Source organism: Oncorhynchus masou, chromosome 6 (genome assembly GCF_036934945.1).
Source record: "Oncorhynchus masou masou isolate Uvic2021 chromosome 6, UVic_Omas_1.1, whole genome shotgun sequence".
In the NCBI taxonomy this organism is placed as follows: domain Eukaryota; kingdom Metazoa; phylum Chordata; class Actinopteri; order Salmoniformes; family Salmonidae; genus Oncorhynchus; species Oncorhynchus masou.
This window is the reverse complement of record NC_088217.1, coordinates 4,351,923-4,358,448: the sequence shown is the minus strand read 5'-3', so window position 1 is coordinate 4,358,448 and position 6,526 is coordinate 4,351,923.

Genomic DNA, 6,526 nt, shown 5'->3' with positions numbered 1-6,526 from the left:
GTTTCAGCATGTTTAAGTGCCCATGAAACAAGTACCGACCTGAGAGAGAGCTTCACCCAATAGGAATTATGATTCTTTAATAATAAGAAAAAACCCATACACTGAGGTTACAGGACTATTCAAGACACAGACGTAGGTGCGCACGTACGTACGTCACACGCAATATCGTAGACAGCGTTGAAACAACTGGGAACTCGGTCATGGCTCGAAGGGATCACGTTTTTGTCAAATACACGTCAGATTAGATTTTTCGTAGCAGGTTGGGATAGTTTACGCAAACAGGTTAGGAGAATTAACGTAGTAGGTTAGGGTAATTAGGTTAGACCTCGTTTTTTTCCCCAAGTTCCCAGTTGTCTTGGAAACACCACTGCCATAGAAATCCGACTGTTACAAAATGTCACTGATTGGCCAGATGGTGGCGCAATAATAAGCGATTGAAAATGCTAACTTTGAAAGGACACATCACTCAGCCATTTTGACCTAAAGTCATGAAATTCGGTACATTTACTACCATTCAAAAGTTTGGGGTCATTTAGAAATGTCCTTGTTTTTGAAAGACAAGCAAAAAAAAAAAGTCCTTTAAAATAACATACAACTTACCAGAAATACAGTGTAGACATTGTTAGTGTTGTAAATGACTATTGTAGCTGGAAACGGCTGACTTTTCATGGAATATCTACATAGGTTGGGTTGTCGAAATTGGGTTATTTTTAACCAAGCCTTTTTAGAGAGACAATAATTAATTTTGCAAAAAAATTATATGAATTGCCATATTAGGCATAACTCAATTTCTACCTTTTTAAGATGCCAAAATATTAAATTGTTTTCAATAATTGTTTTCAGTACGCTAATTTTGTTTTGTTTTCTGATTGTTTCAACAAGCATTGGATGAAGGACTTCCACAGGGCCACCTGCCTTCTCCATAGGTCACTCAAAAAGGCAATAGTTCTGAACAGGGTTTTATTTAGTTTTTGTTGTTTTAATTATTACAATTTTGTTAATTATCTTTTAAACTTTCATTGGTTAATCTATTACTAAGTTATCATTTGGCTCATGTAACTAATTCTGTAAACATCATAAGGCCATTATCCCCATAGTGTTTACATTTCTCTCATATAATGTTGTAGCTACATAAAAAAGATTAAACCATTAATAACCATTTTTGCTATTTTCTTCATTACCATGCTGATGATTTCAAGTTGCATTGGATTTATTTGTATCTGTTAAAGACATTGATTGTTTAGTATATTTACTACATTTAGTACATTTCGTTTTTTCTGCTCTGTGATGTAAGTTAATTTAAAGTGATGTGATTTGGTTTATGTAGATACATTTTAATTTCAATGTTGAGTTTGCAACAAACAGAATGTTCGCTACAAGTTTCCCAGAATTGTTTGCCAGAAGTTCACAAGTTGCCGCAAGTTTACCGCAACAGTTTGTTTTTCCTACAGAGGAAAACCAAGCCACGAGCAGTGACGCGAGCCTACCAGACGAGCTAAATGCCTTTTATGCTCGCTTCGAGGCAAGCAACACTGAAGCATGCATGAGAGCGCCAACTATTCCGGACGACTGTGTGATCATGCTCTTCGTAGCCGAAGTAAGCAAGACCTTTAAACAGGTCAATATTCACAAGGCCGCAGGGCCAGACGGATTACCAGGATGTGTCCTCGGAGCATGCACGGATCAACTATCAAGTGTCTTCACTGACATTTTCAACCTCCCTGACCGAGTCTGTAATACTTACATGTTTCAAGCAGACCACTATAGTCCCTGTGCCCACAAGGAAGCAAAGGTAACCTGCCTAAATGATTACCGCCCCGTAGCACTCACGTCGGTAGCCATGAAGTGCTTTGAAAGGCTGGTCATGGGTCACATCAACACCATTATCCTGGAAACTCTGGACCCACTCTAATTCACATACCGCCCCAACAGATCCACAGATGATCTATTCTCAATCGCACTCCACACTGCCCTTTTCTTTGCCCTTTCTCACCTGGACAAAAGGAACACCTATGTGAGAATGCTGTTCATTGACTACAGCTCAGCATGCAGCATGCCCTCAAAGCTCATCACTAAGTTAAGGACCCTGGGACTAAACACCTCCTTCTGCAACTGGATCCTAAACTTCCTGGCGGGTTGCCCCCAGGTGGTGAGGGTAGGTTAACAACACATCCGCCACGCTGATCCTCAACACAGGGGCCCCTCAGGGGTGCGTGCTTAGTCCCCTCCTGTACTCCCTGTTCACCCATGACTGCGTGGCCAGGCACGACTCCAACACCATCATTAAGTTTGCTGACGACACAACAGTGGTAGGCCTGTTCACCGACAACGATGAGACAGCCTATATGAGGAGGTCAAAGACATGGCAGTGTGGTACCAGGACAACAACCTCTCCCTCGATGTGAGCAAGATAAAGGAGTTGATCGTGGACTACAGGAAAAGGAGGGCCAAACAGGCCCCCATTAACATTGATGTAGCTGTAGAGGAGCAGGTTGAGAGCTTCAAGTTCCTTGGTGTCCACATCACCAACAAACTAACATGGTCCAAACACACCAAGACAGTCGTGAAGAGGGCACGACAACACATTTTCCCCCTCAGGAGACTGAAAAGATTTGGCATGGGTCCCTATATCCTCAAAAGGTTCTACAGCTGCACCATCGAGAGCATCCTGACCGGTTGAATCCCTCTGTAACTAGGTCCAAAAGGCTCCTTAACAGCTTCTACCCCCAAGCCATCAGACTGCTGAACAGCTTCTACCCCCAAGCCATCAGACTGCTGAACAGCTTCTACCCCCAAGCCATCAGACTGCTGAACAGCTTCTTCCCCCAAGCCATCAGACTGCTGAACAGCTTCTACCCCCAAGCCATCAGACTGCTGAACAGCTTCTACCCCCAAGCCATCAGACTGCTGAACAGCTTCTACCCCCAAGCCATCAGACTGCTGAACAGCTTCTACCCCCAAGCCATCAGACTGCTGAACAGCTTCTACCCCCAAGACATCAGACTGCTGAACAGCTTCTACCCCAAGCCATCAGACTGCTGAACAGCTTCTACCCCCAAGCCATCAGACTGCTGAACAGCTTCTACCCCCAAGCCACAAGACTGCTGAACAGCTTCTACCCCCAAGCCACAAGACTGCTGAACAGCTTCTACCCCCAAGCCATCAGACTGCTGAACAGCTTCTACCCCCAAGCCATCAGACTGCTGAACAGCTTCTACCCCCAAGCCATCAGACTGCTGAATAGCTTCTACCCCCAAGCCACAAGACTGCTGAACAGCTTCTACCCCCAAGCCACAAGACTGCTGAACAGCTTCTACCCCCAAGCCACAAGACTGCTGAACAGCTTCTACCCCCAAGCCACAAGACTGCTGAACAGCTTCTACCCCCAAGCCACAAGACTGCTGAACAGCTTCTACCCCCAAGCCATCAGACTGCTGAACAGCTTCTACCCCCAAGCCACAAGACTGCTGAACAGCTTCTACCCCCAAGCCATCAGACTGCTGAACAGCTTCTACCCCCAAGCCATCAGACTGCTGAACAGCTTCTATCCCCAAGCCATCAGACTGCTGAACAGCTTCTACCCCCAACCCATCAGACTGCTGAACAGCTTCTACCCCCAAGCCATCAGACTGCTGAACAGCTTCTACCCCCAAGCCATCAGACTGCTGAACAGGTTCTACCTCCAAGCCATCAGACTGCTGAACAGCTCCTACCCCCAAGCCATCAGACTGCTGAACAGCTTCTACCCCCAAGCCATCAGACTGCTGAACAGCTTCTACCCCCAAGCCATCAGACTGCTGAACAGCTTCTACCCCCAAGCCACAAGACTGCTGAACAGCTTCTACCCCCAAGCCATCAGACTGCTGAACAGCTTCTACCTCCCCAAGCCATCAGACTGCTGAACAGCTTCTACCCCCAAGCCATCAGACTGCTGAACAGCTTCTACCCCCAAGCCATAAGACTGCTGAACAGCTTCTACCCCCAAGCCATCAGACTGCTGAACAGCTTCTATCCCCAAGCCATAAGACTGCTGAACAGCTTCTATCCCCAAGCCATCAGACTGCTGAACAGCTTCTACCCCCAAGCCATCAGACTGCTGAACAGCTTCTACCCCCAAGCCATCAGACTGCTGAACAGCTTCTACCCCAAGCCATTAGACTGCTGAACAGCTTCTACCTCCAAGCCATCAGACTGCTGAACAGCTTCTATCCCCAAGCCATCAGACTGCTGAACAGCTTCTACCCCCAAGCCACCAGACTGCTGAACAGCTTCTACCCCCAAGTCATCAGACTGCTGAACAGCTTCTACCCCCAAGCCATCAGACTGCTGAACAGCTTCTACCCCCAAGCCACAAGACTGCTGAACAGCTTCTACCCCCAAGCCATCAGACTGCTGAACAGCTTCTTCCCCAAAGCCATCAGACTGCTGAACAGCTTCTACCCCCAAGCCATCAGACTGCTGAACAGCTTCTACCCCCAAGCCATCAGACTGCTGAACAGCTTCTATCCCCAAGCCATCAGACTGCTGAACAGCTTCTATCCCCAAGCCATCAGACTGCTGAACAGCTTCTACCCCCAACCCATCAGACTGCTGAACAGCTTCTACCCCCAAGCCATCAGACTGCTGAACAGCTTCTACCCCCAAGCCATCAGACTGCTGAACAGGTTCTACCTCCAAGCCATCAGACTGCTGAACAGCTCCTACCCCCAAGCCATCAGACTGCTGAACAGCTTCTACCCCCAAGCCATCAGACTGCTGAACAGCTTCTACCCCCAAGCCATAAGACTGCTGAACAGCTTCTACCCCCAAGCCATCAGACTGCTGAACAGCTTCTATCCCCAAGCCATAAGACTGCTGATCAGCTTCTACCCCCAAGCCATCAGACTGCTGAACAGCTTCTTCCCCCAAGCCATCAGACTGCTGAACAGCTTCTTCCCCAAGCCATCAGACTGCTGAACAGCTTCTACCCCCCAAACCATCAGACTGCTGAACAGCTTCTTCCCCCAAGCCATCAGACTGCTGAACAGCTTCTACCCCCAAGCCATCAGACTGCTGAACAGCTTCTACCCCCAAGCCATCAGACTGCTGAACAGCTTCTTCCCCCAAGCCATCAGACTGCTGAACAGCTTCTACCCCCCAAACCATCAGACTGCTGAACAGCTTCTTCCCCCAAGCCATCAGACTGCTGAACAGCTTCTACCCCCAAACCATCAGACTGCTGAACAGCTTCTTCCCCCAAGCCATCAGACTGCTGAACAGCTTCTACCCCCAAGCCATCAGACTGCTGAACAGCTTCTCCCCCCAAGCCATAAGACTGCTGAACAGCTTCTTCCCCCAAGCCATCAGACTGCTGAACAGCTTCTTCCCCCAAGCCATCAGACTGCTGAACAGCTTCTATCCCCAAGCCATCAGACTGCTGAACAGCTTCTATCCCCAAGCCATCAGACTGCTGAACAGCTTCTACCCCCAAGTCACCAGACTGCCGAACAGCTTCTACCCCCAAGCCATCAGACTGCTGAACAGCTTCTACCCCCAAGCCACCAGACTGCTGAACAGCGAATCAAATGCCCACCTGGACTATTTACATTGACCCCCCCTTACTTTAGTTTATTTAGTAAATATTTGATCAACTCTATTTGTTGAACTGCATTGTGGGTTAAGGGCTTGTAAGTAAGCATTTCCACGGTAAGGTGAAATTTGATTTGAATATGAGCTTGCCGTAAATTTGCAGAAAATGGGCCAAAGGTTTGCCACAACTGTTTGCCAGAAGTCCGTTTTATCGGTTAAGGTTATTTGTTTAAAACTAACAGTGAAATACGATTCAGACTCATCCTCTCGTAGTACGGTAGCAGAGCGCTTTCGACTCCCCACTCCTTTCCACAGGCCCACTCCTTTCCACAGGCCCATTCCTTTCGACACCCCACTCCTTTCCACAGGCCCACTCCTTTCCACAGGCCCACTCCTTTCCACAGGCCCATTCCTTTCGACACCCCACTCCTTTCCACAGGCCCACTCCTTTCCACAGGCCCACTCCTTTCCACAGGCCCATTCCTTTCCATAGGCCCACTCCTTTCGACACCCCACTCCTTTCGACACCCCACTCCTTTCCATAGGCCCACTCCTTTCGACACCCCACTCCTTTCCACAGGCCCACTCCTTTCCACAGGCCCACTCCTTTCCACAGGCCCATTCCTTTTGACACCCCACTCCTTTCCACAGGCCCACTCCTTTCCTTTCAACACAACCACCCGCCCATCCTCCGGTCGGCATATTGGGATGCAGCTACCCCCTTCGGCAGTTAGGGGGAGATGGGGAAGGTATATTCTTCCCAGTCTGATATTGACATGCAAGCAGTAGGTCGCGTTCTGAAATACTGTATTATTAATTTACATTTACAAGTATTGTATATGTGTAGGTATATGTACGAGTTCACTATGTACATGTTCTGATGTATATACAGTACCATTCAAAAGTTCAGACACCTACTCATTCAAGGGTTTTTCTTTATTTTACTATTGTAGAATAA